Source organism: Hemiscyllium ocellatum, unplaced genomic scaffold, assembly GCF_020745735.1.
Source record: "Hemiscyllium ocellatum isolate sHemOce1 unplaced genomic scaffold, sHemOce1.pat.X.cur. scaffold_441_pat_ctg1, whole genome shotgun sequence".
Taxonomy (NCBI): Eukaryota; Metazoa; Chordata; class Chondrichthyes; order Orectolobiformes; family Hemiscylliidae; genus Hemiscyllium; species Hemiscyllium ocellatum.
Genome location: NW_026869058.1, coordinates 316,822 through 335,720, shown reverse-complemented (window position 1 = coordinate 335,720; position 18,899 = coordinate 316,822).

Below are 18,899 nucleotides of genomic sequence, written 5' to 3'. Positions count from 1 at the left end.
AAAAGGAAGACACACACACAAAACGAGAGAGAGAGACACACACAGAAAACAAGAGAGAGAGACACGCACAGAAAACAAGATAGAGAGACACACACACAGAAAACAAGAGAGAGACACAGATAGAAAATGAGAAAGGGAGATACACACAGAAAACGAGAAGGCACACATACAGAGAAAACGAGAGAGACGCACAGAAAGCGAGAGAGAGACGCGCACAGAAAACGAAAGAGAGACACACAGAAAACGAGAGAGACACACACAGAAAACGAGAGAGACACACACAGAAAACGAGAAAGAGAGAGACAGAAAATGAGAGAGAGAGACACACAAAAAACGAGAGACACACAGAAAATGAGAGAGAGACACACACAGAAAACAAGAGAGAGAGACACGCACAGAAAACGAGAGAGACACGCACAGAAAATGAGAGAGAGACACACAGTAAACGAGAGAGAGACACACAGAAAATGAAAGAGACACACAGAAAACGAGAGAGACACACAGAAAACGAGAGAGAGAGACACACACAGAAAATGAGAGAGAGAGAGACACAGAACACGAGAGAGAGACACACAGAAAACGAGAGGGAGAGAGACACAGAAAACGAGAGAGACACACAGAAAAGGAGAGAGAGACACACACAGAAACGCGAGAGAGACCGGCACAGAAAACGAGAGAGACACGCACAGAAAATGAGAGAGAAACACGCACAGAAAAACAGAGAGAGACACACAGAACACGAGAGAGAGTCACACAGAATACGAGAGAGAGACACACACAAGAAAAAGAGAGAGATAGAGACACACACAAAAAACGAGAGAGAGAGACACACACAGAATACGAGAGGGAGAGATACACACAAAGCGAGAGAAAGACGCGCACAGAAATGAGAGTGAGACAAACACAAAAAACGAGAGAGAGAGATACAGACACAGAAAACGAGAGAGAGAGAGAGAGAAAACGAGAGAGAGACATGCACAGAATACGAGGGGGAGAGACATGCACAGAAAACGAGAGGGAGAGACGCTCACAGAAAACGAGAGTGACACACACACAGAAAACGAGAGAGAGACACTCACTGAAAATGAGAGAGAGACACACAGAAAAGGAGAGAGACAGACACTCACAGAAAACGAGAGACACACAGAGAAAACGAGAGAGAGACACAGTAAACGTGAGAGAAATGCACAGAAAAACAGAGAGAGAGACACACACACAAAGGAGACAGAGAGACATACAGAAAACGATAGAGAGAGAGACACAGAAAACGAGAGATTGAGATACACAGAAAACGAGAGAGAGACACGCACAGAAAAAGAGAGAGACACGCACACAGGAAAAGAGAGACACACACAGAAAACAAGAGAGACACACACACAGAAAACGAGAGAGAGACACACAGAAAAATGAGAGACACACACACAGAAAATGAGAGAGACACACACAGAAAACGAGAGACACACAGAGAAAACAGTGAGAGAGACACGCACAGAAAACGAGAGAAAGAGACACACAGAGAAAATGAGAGAGAGACACAGAAAAGGAGAGAGACAGACACTCACAGAAAACGAGAGACACACAGAGAAAACGAGAGAGAGACACACAGAAAACGTGAGAGAAATGCACAGAAAAACAGAGGGAGAGACACACACACAAAGGAGACAGAGAGACATACAGAAAACGATAGAGAGAGAGACACAGAAAACGAGAGATTGAGATACACAGAAAACGAGAGAGAGACACACAGAAACGAGAGAGAGACCCGCACAGAAAACGAGAGAGACACGCACAGAAAACGAGAGAGAAACACGCACAGAAAAACAGAGAGTGAGACACACAGAAAACGCGAGAGAGGCACACAGAATATGAGAGAGAGACGCACAGAATACGAGAGAGACACACGCACAGAAAAAGAGAAAGACATGCACAGAAAACGAGAGAGACGTACAGAAAACGAGAGAGAGACACGCACAGAAAACGAAAGAGAGACACACAGAAAACGAGAGACACACACACAGAAAACGAGAGAGACAGACACAGAAAACGAGAGACACACACACAGAAAACGAGAGAGAGAGAGACACAGAAAACGAGAGAGAGACACACAGAAAACGAGAGCGAGAGACACGCACTGAAAACGAGAGAGAAATGACACGCACAGAAAACGAGAGCGTCACACACACAGAAAACGCAAGAGACACACACAGAAAACAAGAGAGACACACACACAGAAAACGAGAGAGAGACACACAGAAAACGAGAGACACACACACAGAAAATGAGAGAGACACACACAGAAAACGACAGACACACAGAGAAAACAGTGAGAGAGACACGCACAGAAAACGAGAGAAAGAGACACACAGAGAAAACAAGAGAGAGACACACAGAAAACGACAGAGAGACACACAGAAAACGAGAGGAACACGTACAGAAAAAAAGAGAGACACGCACAGAAAACGAGATAGAGAGACACACTCAGAAAACGAGAGAGACACACACAGAAAAAGGAAGACACACACACAAAACGAGAGAGAGAGAGACACACACACAGAAAACAAGAGAGACACATACACAGAAAACGAGAGAGAGACACACAGAAAACGAGAGACACACACACAGAAAATGAGAGAGACACACACAGAAAACGAGAGACACACAGAGAAAACAGTGAGAGAGACACGCACAGAAAACGAGAGAAAGAGACACACAGAGAAAACAAGAGAGAGACACACAGAAAACGACAGAGAGACACACAGAAAACGAGAGGAACACGTACAGAAAAAAAGAGAGACACGCACAGAAAACGAGATAGAGAGACACACTCAGAAAACGAGAGAGACACACACAGAAAAAGGAAGACACACACACAAAACGAGAGAGAGAGAGACACACACACAGAAAACGAGAGAGACACGCACAGAAAACGAGATAGTGAGACACACACAGAAAACAAGAGAGAGACACAGAGAGAAAATGAGAGAGGGAGATACACACAGAAAACGAGAGGCACACACACAGAGAAAACGAGAGAGACGCACAGAAAGCGAGAGAGAGACGCGCACAGAAAACGATAGAGAGACACACAGAAAACGAGAGAGACACACACAGAAAACGAGAAAGAGAGAGACAGAAAATGAGAGAGAGAGAGACACAAAAAACGAGAGACACACAGAAAATGAGAGAGAGACATACACAGAAAACGAGAGAGAGAGACACGCACAGAAAACGAGAGAGACACGCACAGAAAATGAGAGAGAGACACACAGTAAACGAGAGAGAGACACACACAGAAAACAAGTGAGAGAGAGAGAGACGCGTAAAACGAGAGAGTCACACACACAGAAAACGAGAGAGAAAGACACACAGAAAACGAGAGAGACACCCACACAGAAAACGAGAGAGGGACACACAGAAAACGAGAGAGATAGACAGACAGAAAATGAAAGAGACTCACAGAAAACGAGAGTGACACACAGAAAACGAGAGAGAGAGACACACACAGAAAATGAGAGAGAGAGAGACACAGAACACGGGAGAGACACACAGAAAACGAGAGAGAGACACACACAGAATACGAGAGGGAGAGATACACACAAAGCAAGAGAGAGACGCGCACAGAAATGAGAGCGAGACACACACAAAAAACGAGAGAGAGAGATACAGACACAGAAAACGAGAGAGAGAGAGAGAGAAAACGAGAGAGAGACATGCACAGAATACGAGAGGGAGAGACGCTCACAGAAAACGAGAGTGACACACACACAGAAAACGAGAGCGTGAGACACTCACAGAAAATGAGAGAGAGACACAGAAAAGGAGAGAGACAGACACTCACAGAAAACGAGAGATACACAGAGAAAACGAGAGAGAGACACAGAAAACGTGAGAGAGAGAGACACACACAGAAAATGAGGGAAAGAGACACACAGAATACGAAAGAGACAGACACAGAAATCGAGAGAGAGAGAGACATGCACAGAAAGCGAGAGAGAGACACACAGAAAACGTGAGGGAGACACACAGAAAACGAGAGCGAGAGACACGCACTGAAAACGAGAGAGAAATGACATACACAGAAAACGAGAGAGTCACACACACAAAACGCGACAGACACGCACAGAAAACAAGAGAGACACACACACAGAAAACGATAGAGACACACACAGAAAACGAGACACGCAAACACACAGAAAACGAGAGAGAGAGACACTCACAGAAAACGAGAGAGAGAGAGACACACACACAGAAAACGAGAGAGAGACACAGAATACGAGAGAGAGACACGAACAGAAAACGAGAGAGAGACACATAGAAAATGAGAGAGAGACACAGAATACGAGAGAGCGAGACACACACAGAAAACGAAAGAGAAATGACACGCACAGAAAACGAGAGAGTCACACACACAGAAAACACGAGAGACACACACAGAAAACAAGAGAGACACACACACAGAAAACGAGAGAGAGACACTCACAGAACACGAGAGAGAGAGACACGCACAGTAAATGAGAGAGAAATGACACGCACAGGAAACGAGAGAGTCGCACACACAGAAAACGAGAGGGAGACACAGAAAATGAGATACACAGACACAGAAAACGAGAGAGAGAGACATACAGAAAACGATAGAGAGAGACACACAGAAAACGAGAGAGTGAGATACACAGAAAACGCGGGAGAGACAAGCACAGAATACGAGAGAGATACACGCACAGAAAACGAGAGAGAGAGAGACACTCAGAAAACGAGAGAGAGACACACACAGAAAACGAGAAAGACACACATAGAAAACGAGACACACACACACAAAATGAGAGAGAGACACACACAAGCAGAAAACGAGAGAGACACACACACACACAGAAAATGATTGAGAGACACACACAGAAAACGAGAGAGGCACACACAGAAAACGAGACACACACACAGAAAACGGGTGACAGACACACACACACAAAACGAGAGAGAGAGATGCACAGAAAATGAGAGAGACATGCACACAGAAAACGAGAAAGAGAGACACAGAAAATCAGAGAGACACACACAGAAAAGGAGAGAGACACACACAGAAAACGAGAGAGTGACACAGAAAATGAGAGAGAGACACACACAGAAAACGAGAGGGAGAGACACACACAGAAAACGAGAGAGAAATGACGCACACAGAAAACGAGAGAGTCACACACCGAAAACGCGAGAGCCACACACACGCACAGAAAACAAGAGAGTCACACACACAGAAAACGAGAAAGAGAGACACAGAAAATCAGAGAGACACACACAGAAAAGGAGAGAGACACACACAGAAAACGAGAGAGTGACACAGAAAATGAGAGAGAGACACACACAGAAAACGAGAGGGAGAGAGACACACAGAAAACGAGAGAGAAATGACGCACACAGAAAACGAGAGAGTCACACACCGAAAACGCGAGAGCCACACACACGCACAGAAAACAAGAGAGTCACACACACAGAAAACGAGAAAGAGAGACACAGAAAATCAGAGAGACACACACAGAAAACGAGAGACACACACACACAGAAGACAAGAGTGAGAGACACAGAAAACGTGAGAGAGATACACAGAAAACGAGAGATAGACTCGCACAGAAACGAGTGCGAGACACGCACAGAAAACGAGAGAGAGACACAGAAAATGAGATACACAGACACAGAAAACGAGAGAGAGAGATACAGAAAACGACAGAGAGAGAGACTCAGAAAACGAGAGAGTGAGATACATTGAAAACGAGGGAGAGAGAAGCACAGAAAACGAGAGAGAGACATACACAGAAAACCAGAGAGTGAGACAGACAGAAAACGAGAGAGAGATACACAGAATACGAGAGAGAGACACTCACAGAAAACGAGAGAGAGAGAGACACGCACAGAAAACGAGAGAGATGCACATAGAAAACGAGAGACACACACACAAAATGAGAGAGAGAAACACACACGCAGAAAACGAGAGAGACACACACAGAAAACGAGAGAGATACACACAGAAAATGAGAGAGAAATGACATGCACAGAAAACGAGAGAGACACACACAGAAAACGAGAGAGAGACACAGAAAATGAGATACACAGACACAGAAAACGAGAGAGAGAGACATACAGAAAACGATAGAGTGAGAGACACAGAAAACGAGAGAGTGAGATACACAGAAAACGCGGGAGAGACAAGCACAGAAAACGAGAGAGAGACATACACAGAAAACCAGAGAGTGAGACAGACAGAAAACGAGAGAGAGATACACAGAATACGAGAGAGAGACACTCACAGAAAACGAGAGAGAGAGACACTCACAGAAAACGAGAGAGAGACACTCACAGAAAACGAGAGAGAGAGACACGCACAGAAAACGAGAGGGAGAGACACGCACAGAAAATGAGAGAGAAATGACACACACAAAAAACAAGAGAGTCACACACACAGAAAACGAGAGAGAGACACAGAAAATGAGAGACACACACACAGAAAACGAGAGAGAGAGAGACACAGAAAATCGGAGAGACACACACAGAAAACAAGAGAGACACACACAGAAAACGAGAGAGAGACACAGAAAATAAGAGAGAGTGACACACATAGAAAACGAGAGACACACACACACACAGAAGACAAGAGTGAGAGACACAGAAAACGTGAGAGAGATACACAGAAAACGAGAGATAGACTCGCACAGAAACGAGTGCGAGACACGCACAGAAAACGAGAGAGAGACACAGAAAATGAGATACACAGACACAGAAAACGAGAGAGAGAGATACAGAAAATAACAGAGAGAGAGACTCAGAAAACGAGAGAGTGAGATACACAGAAAACGAGGGAGAGACAAGCACAGAAAACGAGAGAGAGACATACACAGAAAACCAGAGAGTGAGACAGACAGAAAACGAGAGAGAGATACACAGAATACGAGAGAGAGACACTCACAGAAAACGAGAGAGAGAGACACTCACAGAAAACGAGAGAGAGACACTCACAGAAAACGAGAGAGAGAGACACACACAGAAAACGAGAGAGAAATGACACACACAAAAATCAAGAGAGTCACACACACAGAAAACGAGAGAGACACACACAGAAAACGAGAGAGAGACACAGAAAATAAGAGAGAGTGACACACATAGAAAACGAGACACACACACACACACAGAAGACAAGAGTGAGAGACACAGAAAACGAGAGACACACAGAAAATGAGAGAGAGTGACACGCATAGAAAACGAGAGACATACACACACAGAAGACAAGAGTGAGAGACACAGAAAACGTGAGAGAGATACACAGAAAATGAGAGGGAGACTCGCACAGAAACGAGTGCGAGACTCACACAGAAAACGAGAGAGAGACACAGACAGAAACTGAGAGAGAGACTCGCACAGAAAACGAGTGAGAGAGACACACACAGAAAACGAGAGAGAGACACAGACAGAAACTGAGAGAGAGACTCGCACAGAAAACGAGAGAGAGAGACACACAGAAAACGAGACAGACACACACAGAAAACGAGAGAGAGACACTCACAGAAAACGAGAGAGAGAGACACGCACAGAAAATGAGAGAGAGACACTCACAGAAAATGAGAGAGAGAGAGACACGCACAGAAAATGAGAGGTAGAGACACGCACAGAAAATGAGAGAGAAATGACACGCACAAAAAACAAGAGAGTCACACACACAGAAAACGAGAGAGAGACACAGAAAATGAGAGACACACACACAGAAAACGAGGGAGAGAGAGACACACACAGAAAACGAGAGAGAGACAAAGAATATGAGAGAGAGAGAGACACGAACAGAAAACGAGAGAGAGAGATGCACAGAAATTGAGAGACACATACAAAAAACGAGAGAGAGAGACAGGCACAGAAACGAGATAGAGAGACACACAGAAAATGAGAGCGAGAGACACGCACTGAAAACGAGTGGGAGAGACACGCACAGTAAACGAGAGAGAAATGACACGCGCAGAAAACGAGAGAGTCTCACACACACAGAAAACGCGTGAGACACAGACAGAAAACAAGAGAGACGCACACAAAAAACGAGAAACACACACAAAGAAAACGAGAGAGACACACACACAGAAAACGAGAGGGAGAGACACGCATAGAAAACGAGAGAGAAATGACACGCACAGAAAACAAGAGAGTCACACACACAGAAAACGAGAGAGACACAGAAAATGAGCGACACACACAGAAAATGAGAGAGAGACACACACAGAAAATGAGAGAGAGTGACACGCATAGAAAACTAGACACACACACACACACAGAAGACAACAGTGAGAGACACAGAAAACGTGAGAGACACTCACAGAGAACGAGAGAGAGAGACACACACAGAAAATGGGTGACAGACACACACTCACAGAAAACGAGAGAGAGAGACAGAAAATCAGAGAGACACACTCAGAAAATGAGAGAGACACACACAGAAAACGAGAGAGAGAGACAGAAAATCAGAGAGACACACACAGAGAAAACGAGAGAGAGAGAGACACTGAAAATGAGAGAGAGTGACACGCATAGAAAACGAGAGACACACACACACACAGAAGACCAGAGTGAGAGACACAGAAAACGTGAGAGAGATACACAGAAAACGAGAGAGAGACTCGCACAGAAACGAGTGCGAGACACACACAGAAAACGAGAGAGAGACACAGACAGAAACTGAGAGAGAGACTCGCACAGAAAACGAGAGAGAGAGACACACAGAAAACGAGACAGACACACACAGAAAACGAGAGAGAGACACTCACAGAAAACGAGAGAGAGAGACACGCACAGAAAATGAGAGAGAGACACTCACGGAAAACGAGAGAGAGAGACACGCACAGAAAATGAGAGGGAGAGACACGCACAGAAAATGAGAGAGAAATGACACGCACAACAAACAAGAGAGTCACACACACAGAAAACGAGAGAGAGACACAGAAAATGAGAGACACACACACAGAAAACGAGGGAGAGAGAAACACACACAGAAAACGAGAGAGAGACAAAGAATATGAGAGAGAGAGAGACACGAACAGAAAACGAGAGAGAGAGATGCACAGAAATTGAGAGACACATACAAAAAATGAGAGAGAGAGACAGGCACAGAAACGAGATAGAGAGACACACAGAAAATGAGAGCGAGAGACACGCACTGAAAACGAGTGGGAGAGACACGCACAGTAAACGAGAGAGAAATGACACGCGCAGAAAACGAGAGAGTCTCACACACACAGAAAACGCGTGAGACACAGACAGAAAACAAGAGAGACGCACACAAAAAACGAGAAACACACACAAAGAAAACGAGAGAGACACACACACAGAAAACGAGAGGGAGAGACACGCATAGAAAACGAGAGAGAAATGACACGCACAGAAAACAAGAGAGTCACACACACAGAAAACGAGAGAGACACAGAAAATGAGCGACACACACAGAAAATGAGAGAGAGAGACACACAGAAAATGAGAGAGAGTGACACGCATAGAAAACTAGACACACACACACAGAAGACAACAGTGAGAGACACAGAAAACGTGAGAGAGATACACAGAAAACGAGAGAGAGACTCGCACAGAAACGAGTGCGAGACACACACAGAAAACGAGAGAGAGACACAGACAGAAACTGAGAGAGAGACTCGCACAGAAAACGAGTGAGAGAGACACACACAGAAAACGAGAGAGAGACACAGACAGAAACTGAGAGAGAGACTCGCACAGAAAACGAGTGAGAGAGACACACAGAAATAGAGAGTGAGACATACTCAGAAAACGAGAGAGAGACATGCACAGAATACGAGAGGGAGAGACGCTCACAGAAAACGAGAGTGACACACACACAGAAAACGAGAGCGTGAGACACTCACAGAAAATGAGAGAGAGACACAGAAAAGGAGAGAGACAGACACTCACAGAAAACGAGAGATACACAGAGAAAACGAGAGAGAGACACAGAAAACGTGAGAGAGAGAGACACACACAGAAAATGAGGGAAAGAGACACACAGAATACGAAAGAGACAGACACAGAAATCGAGAGAGAGAGAGACATGCACAGAAAGTGAGAGAGAGACACACAGAAAACGTGAGGGAGACACACAGAAAACGAGAGCGAGAGACACGCACTGAAAACGAGAGAGAAATGACATACACAGAAAACGAGAGAGTCACACACACAAAACGCGACAGACACGCACAGAAAACAAGAGAGACACACACACAGAAAACGATAGAGACACACACAGAAAACGAGAGAGAGAGACAGGCACAGAAACGAGATAGAGAGACACACAGAAAATGAGAGCGAGAGACACGCACTGAAAACGAGTGGGAGAGACACGCACAGTAAACGAGAGAGAAATGACACGCGCAGAAAACGAGAGAGTCTCACACACACAGAAAACGCGTGAGACACAGACAGAAAACAAGAGAGACGCACACAAAAAACGAGAAACACACACAAAGAAAACGAGAGAGACACACACACAGAAAACGAGAGGGAGAGACACGCATAGAAAACGAGAGAGAAATGACACGCACAGAAAACAAGAGAGTCACACACACAGAAAACGAGAGAGACACAGAAAATGAGCGACACACACAGAAAATGAGAGAGAGACACACACAGAAAATGAGAGAGAGTGACACGCATAGAAAACTAGACACACACACACACACAGAAGACAACAGTGAGAGACACAGAAAACGTGAGAGACACTCACAGAGAACGAGAGAGAGAGACACACACAGAAAATGGGTGACAGACACACACACACAGAAAACGAGAGAGAGAGACAGAAAATCAGAGAGACACACACAGAGAAAACGAGAGAGAGAGAGACACTGAAAATGAGAGAGAGTGACACGCATAGAAAACGAGAGACACACACACACACAGAAGACCAGAGTGAGAGACACAGAAAACGTGAGAGAGATACACAGAAAACGAGAGAGAGACTCGCACAGAAACGAGTGCGAGACACACACAGAAAACGAGAGAGAGACACAGACAGAAACTGAGAGAGAGACTCGCACAGAAAACGAGAGAGAGAGACACACAGAAAACGAGACAGACACACACAGAAAACGAGAGAGAGACACTCACAGAAAACGAGAGAGAGAGACACGCACAGAAAATGAGAGAGAGACACTCACGGAAAACGAGAGAGAGAGACACGCACAGAAAATGAGAGGGAGAGACACGCACAGAAAATGAGAGAGAAATGACACGCACAACAAACAAGAGAGTCACACACACAGAAAACGAGAGAGAGACACAGAAAATGAGAGACACACACACAGAAAACGAGGGAGAGAGAAACACACACAGAAAACGAGAGAGAGACAAAGAATATGAGAGAGAGAGAGACACGAACAGAAAACGAGAGAGAGAGATGCACAGAAATTGAGAGACACATACAAAAAACGAGAGAGAGAGACAGGCACAGAAACGAGATAGAGAGACACACAGAAAATGAGAGCGAGAGACACGCACTGAAAACGAGTGGGAGAGACACGCACAGTAAACGAGAGAGAAATGACACGCGCAGAAAACGAGAGAGTCTCACACACACAGAAAACGCGTGAGACACAGACAGAAAACAAGAGAGACGCACACAAAAAACGAGAAACACACACAAAGAAAACGAGAGAGACACACACACAGAAAACGAGAGGGAGAGACACGCATAGAAAACGAGAGAGAAATGACACGCACAGAAAACAAGAGAGTCACACACACAGAAAACGAGAGAGACACAGAAAATGAGCGACACACACAGAAAATGAGAGAGAGAGACACACAGAAAATGAGAGAGAGTGACACGCATAGAAAACTAGACACACACACACAGAAGACAACAGTGAGAGACACAGAAAACGTGAGAGAGATACACAGAAAACGAGAGAGAGACTCGCACAGAAACGAGTGCGAGACACACACAGAAAACGAGAGAGAGACACAGACAGAAACTGAGAGAGAGACTCGCACAGAAAACGAGTGAGAGAGACACACACAGAAAACGAGAGAGAGACACAGACAGAAACTGAGAGAGAGACTCGCACAGAAAACGAGAGAGAGAGACACACAGAAATAGAGAGTGAGACATACTCAGAAAACGAGAGAGAGACATGCACAGAATACGAGAGGGAGAGACGCTCACAGAAAACGAGAGTGACACACACACAGAAAACGAGAGCGTGAGACACTCACAGAAAATGAGAGAGAGACACAGAAAAGGAGAGAGACAGACACTCACAGAAAACGAGAGATACACAGAGAAAACGAGAGAGAGACACAGAAAACGTGAGAGAGAGAGACACACACAGAAAATGAGGGAAAGAGACACACAGAATACGAAAGAGACAGACACAGAAATCGAGAGAGAGAGAGACATGCACAGAAAGTGAGAGAGAGACACACAGAAAACGTGAGGGAGACACACAGAAAACGAGAGCGAGAGACACGCACTGAAAACGAGAGAGAAATGACATACACAGAAAACGAGAGAGTCACACACACAAAACGCGACAGACACGCACAGAAAACAAGAGAGACACACACACAGAAAACGATAGAGACACACACAGAAAACGAGACACGCAAACACACAGAAAACGAGAGAGAGAGACACTCACAGAAAACGAGAGAGAGAGAGACACACACACAGAAAACGAGAGAGAGACACAGAATACGAGAGAGAGACACGAACAGAAAACGAGAGAGAGACACATAGAAAATGAGAGAGAGACACAGAATACGAGAGAGCGAGACACACACAGAAAACGAAAGAGAAATGACACGCACAGAAAACGAGAGAGTCACACACACAGAAAACACGAGAGACACACACAGAAAACAAGAGAGACACACACACAGAAAACGAGAGAGAGACACTCACAGAACACGAGAGAGAGAGACACGCACAGTAAATGAGAGAGAAATGACACGCACAGGAAACGAGAGAGTCGCACACACAGAAAACGAGAGGGAGACACAGAAAATGAGATACACAGACACAGAAAACGAGAGAGAGAGACATACAGAAAACGAGAGCGAGAGACACACAGAAAACGAGAGAGTGAGACACACAGAAAACGCGGGAGAGACAAGCACAGAATACGAGAGAGATACACGCACAGAAAACGAGAGAGAGAGAGACACTCAGAAAACGAGAGAGAGACACACACAGAAAACGAGAAAGACACACATAGAAAACGAGACACACACACACAAAATGAGAGAGAGACACACACAAGCAGAAAACGAGAGAGACACACACACACACAGAAAATGATTGAGAGACACACACAGAAAACGAGAGAGGCACACACAGAAAACGAGACACACACACAGAAAACGGGTGACAGACACACACACACAAAACGAGAGAGAGAGATGCACAGAAAATGAGAGAGACATGCACACAGAAAACGAGAAAGAGAGACACAGAAAATCAGAGAGACACACACAGAAAAGGAGAGAGACACACACAGAAAACGAGAGAGTGACACAGAAAATGAGAGAGAGACACACACAGAAAACGAGAGGGAGAGACACACACAGAAAACGAGAGAGAAATGACGCACACAGAAAACGAGAGAGTCACACACCGAAAACGCGAGAGCCACACACACGCACAGAAAACAAGAGAGTCACACACACAGAAAACGAGAAAGAGAGACACAGAAAATCAGAGAGACACACACAGAAAAGGAGAGAGACACACACAGAAAACGAGAGAGTGACACAGAAAATGAGAGAGAGACACACACAGAAAACGAGAGGGAGAGACACACACAGAAAACGAGAGAGAAATGACGCACACAGAAAACGAGAGAGTCACACACCGAAAACGCGAGAGCCACACACACGCACAGAAAACAAGAGAGTCACACACACAGAAAACGAGAAAGAGAGACACAGAAAATCAGAGAGACACACACAGAAAACGAGAGACACACACACACAGAAGACAAGAGTGAGAGACACAGAAAACGTGAGAGAGATACACAGAAAACGAGAGATAGACTCGCACAGAAACGAGTGCGAGACACGCACAGAAAACGAGAGAGAGACACAGAAAATGAGATACACAGACACAGAAAACGAGAGAGAGAGATACAGAAAACGACAGAGAGAGAGACTCAGAAAACGAGAGAGTGAGATACACAGAAAACGAGGGAGAGAGAAGCACAGAAAACGAGAGAGAGACATACACAGAAAACCAGAGAGTGAGACAGACAGAAAACGAGAGAGAGATACACAGAATACGAGAGAGAGACACTCACAGAAAACGAGAGAGAGAGAGACACGCACAGAAAACGAGAGAGATGCACATAGAAAACGAGAGACACACACACAAAATGAGAGAGAGAAACACACACGCAGAAAACGAGAGAGACACACACAGAAAACGAGAGAGACACATGCACAGAAAATGAGAGAGAAATGACATGCACAGAAAACGAGAGAGACACACACAGAAAACGAGAGAGAGACACAGAAAATGAGATACACAGACACAGAAAACGAGAGAGAGAGACATACAGAAAACGATAGAGTGAGAGACACAGAAAACGAGAGAGTGAGATACACAGAAAACGCGGGAGAGACAAGCACAGAAAACGAGAGAGAGACATACACAGAAAACCAGAGAGTGAGACAGACAGAAAACGAGAGAGAGATACACAGAATACGAGAGAGAGACACTCACAGAAAACGAGAGAGAGAGACACTCACAGAAAACGAGAGAGAGACACTCACAGAAAACGAGAGAGAGAGACACGCACAGAAAACGAGAGGGAGAGACACGCACAGAAAATGAGAGAGAAATGACACACACAAAAAACAAGAGAGTCACACACACAGAAAACGAGAGAGAGACACAGAAAATGAGAGACACACACACAGAAAACGAGAGAGAGAGAGACACAGAAAATCGGAGAGACACACACAGAAAACAAGAGAGACACACACAGAAAACGAGAGAGAGACACAGAAAATAAGAGAGAGTGACACACATAGAAAACGAGAGACACACACACACACAGAAGACAAGAGTGAGAGACACAGAAAACGTGAGAGAGATACACAGAAAACGAGAGATAGACTCGCACAGAAACGAGTGCGAGACACGCACAGAAAACGAGAGAGAGACACAGAAAATGAGATACACAGACACAGAAAACGAGAGAGAGAGATACAGAAAATAACAGAGAGAGAGACTCAGAAAACGAGAGAGTGAGATACACAGAAAACGAGGGAGAGACAAGCACAGAAAACGAGAGAGAGACATACACAGAAAACCAGAGAGTGAGACAGACAGAAAACGAGAGAGAGATACACAGAATACGAGAGAGAGACACTCACAGAAAACGAGAGAGAGAGACACTCACAGAAAACGAGAGAGAGACACTCACAGAAAACGAGAGAGAGAGACACGCACAGAAAACGAGAGAGAAATGACACACACAAAAATCAAGAGAGTCACACACACAGAAAACGAGAGAGACACACACAGAAAACGAGAGAGAGACACAGAAAATAAGAGAGAGTGACACACATAGAAAACGAGACACACACACACACACAGAAGACAAGAGTGAGAGACACAGAAAACGAGAGACACACAGAAAATGAGAGAGAGTGACACGCATAGAAAACGAGAGACATACACACACAGAAGACAAGAGTGAGAGACACAGAAAACGTGAGAGAGATACACAGAAAATGAGAGGGAGACTCGCACAGAAACGAGTGCGAGACTCACACAGAAAACGAGAGAGAGACACAGACAGAAACTGAGAGAGAGACTCGCACAGAAAATGAGTGAGAGAGACACACACAGAAAACGAGAGAGAGACACAGACAGAAACTGAGAGAGAGACTCGCACAGAAAACGAGAGAGAGAGACACACAGAAAACGAGACAGACACACACAGAAAACGAGAGAGAGACACTCACAGAAAACGAGAGAGAGAGACACGCACAGAAAATGAGAGAGAGACACTCACAGAAAATGAGAGAGAGAGAGACACGCACAGAAAATGAGAGGGAGAGACACGCACAGAAAATGAGAGAGAAATGACACGCACAAAAAACAAGAGAGTCACACACACAGAAAACGAGAGAGAGACACAGAAAATGAGAGACACACACACAGAAAACGAGGGAGAGAGAGACACACACAGAAAACGAGAGAGAGACAAAGAATATGAGAGAGAGAGAGACACGAACAGAAAACGAGAGAGAGAGATGCACAGAAATTGAGAGACACATACAAAAAACGAGAGAGAGAGACAGGCACAGAAACGAGATAGAGAGACACACAGAAAATGAGAGCGAGAGACACGCACTGAAAACGAGTGGGAGAGACACGCACAGTAAACGAGAGAGAAATGACACGCGCAGAAAACGAGAGAGTCTCACACACACAGAAAACGCGTGAGACACAGACAGAAAACAAGAGAGACGCACACAAAAAACGAGAAACACACACAAAGAAAACGAGAGAGACACACACACAGAAAACGAGAGGGAGAGACACGCATAGAAAACGAGAGAGAAATGACACGCACAGAAAACAAGAGAGTCACACACACAGAAAACGAGAGAGACACAGAAAATGAGCGACACACACAGAAAATGAGAGAGAGAGACACACAGAAAATGAGAGAGAGTGACACGCATAGAAAACTAGACACACACACACACACAGAAGACAACAGTGAGAGACACAGAAAACGTGAGAGACACTCACAGAGAACGAGAGAGAGAGACACACACAGAAAATGGGTGACAGACACACACTCACAGAAAACGAGAGAGAGAGAGACAGAAAATCAGAGAGACACACTCAGAAAATGAGAGAGACACACACAGAAAACGAGAGAGTGACACAGAAAATGAGAGACACACACAGAGAAAACGAGAGAGAGAGAGACACTGAAAATGAGAGAGAGTGACACGCATAGAAAACGAGAGACACACACACACACAGAAGACCAGAGTGAGAGACACAGAAAACGTGAGAGAGATACACAGAAAACGAGAGAGAGACTCGCACAGAAACGAGTGCGAGACACACACAGAAAACGAGAGAGAGACACAGACAGAAACTGAGAGAGAGACTCGCACAGAAAACGAGAGAGAGAGACACACAGAAAACGAGACAGACACACACAGAAAACGAGAGAGAGACACTCACAGAAAACGAGAGAGAGAGACACGCACAGAAAATGAGAGAGAGACACTCACGGAAAACGAGAGAGAGAGACACGCACAGAAAATGAGAGGGAGAGACACGCACAGAAAATGAGAGAGAAATGACACGCACAACAAACAAGAGAGTCACACACACAGAAAACGAGAGAGAGACACAGAAAATGAGAGACACACACACAGAAAACGAGGGAGAGAGAAACACACACAGAAAACGAGAGAGAGACAAAGAATATGAGAGAGAGAGAGACACGAACAGAAAACGAGAGAGAGAGATGCACAGAAATTGAGAGACACATACAAAAAACGAGAGAGAGAGACAGGCACAGAAACGAGATAGAGAGACACACAGAAAATGAGAGCGAGAGACACGCACTGAAAACGAGTGGGAGAGACACGCACAGTAAACGAGAGAGAAATGACACGCGCAGAAAACGAGAGAGTCTCACACACACAGAAAACGCGTGAGACACAGACAGAAAACAAGAGAGACGCACACAAAAAACGAGAAACACACACAAAGAAAACGAGAGAGACACACACACAGAAAACGAGAGGGAGAGACACGCATAGAAAACGAGAGAGAAATGACACGCACAGAAAACAAGAGAGTCACACACACAGAAAACGAGAGAGACACAGAAAATGAGCGACACACACAGAAAATGAGAGAGAGAGACACACAGAAAATGAGAGAGAGTGACACGCATAGAAAACTAGACACACACACACACAGAAGACAACAGTGAGAGACACAGAAAACGTGAGAGAGATACACAGAAAACGAGAGAGAGACTCGCACAGAAACGAGTGCGAGACACACACAGAAAACGAGAGAGAGACACAGACAGAAACTGAGAGAGAGACTCGCACAGAAAACGAGTGAGAGAGACACACACAGAAAACGAGAGAGAGACACAGACAGAAACTGAGAGAGAGACTCGCACAGAAAACGAGTGAGAGAGACACACAGAAATAGAGAGTGAGACATACTCAGAAAACGAGAGAGAGAGACACACAGAAAACGAGAGAGAGACACAGAATACGAGAGAGAGACACGCACAGAAAACGAGAGAGACACATATAGTAAACGAGAGCGCGAGACACACACAGAAAATGAGAGAGAGACACAGACAGAAATTGAGAGAGAGACACGCACAGAAAACGAGAGAGAGAGAGACACACACAGAAAATGAGGGAAAGAGACACACAGAATACGAAAGAGACAGACACAGAAATCGAGAGAGAGAGAGAGAGACACGCACAGAAAGCGAGAGAGAGACACACACAGAAAACGTGAGGGAGACACACAGAAAACGAGAGCGAGAGACACGCACTGAAAACGAGAGAGAGAGAGAGTCACACACACAAAACGCAAGAGACACGCACAGAAAACAAGAGAGACACACACACAGAAAACGATAGAGACACACACAGAAAACGAGACACGCAAACACACAGAAAACGAGAGAGAGAGACACTCACAGAAAACGAGAGAGAGAGAGAGACACATAGAAAACGAGAGAGAGACACAGAATACGAGAGAGAGACACGAACAGAAAACGAGAGAGAGAGACACACAGAAAACGAGAGAGAGACACAGAATACGAGAGAGCGAGACACACACAGAAAATGAAAGAGAAATGACACGC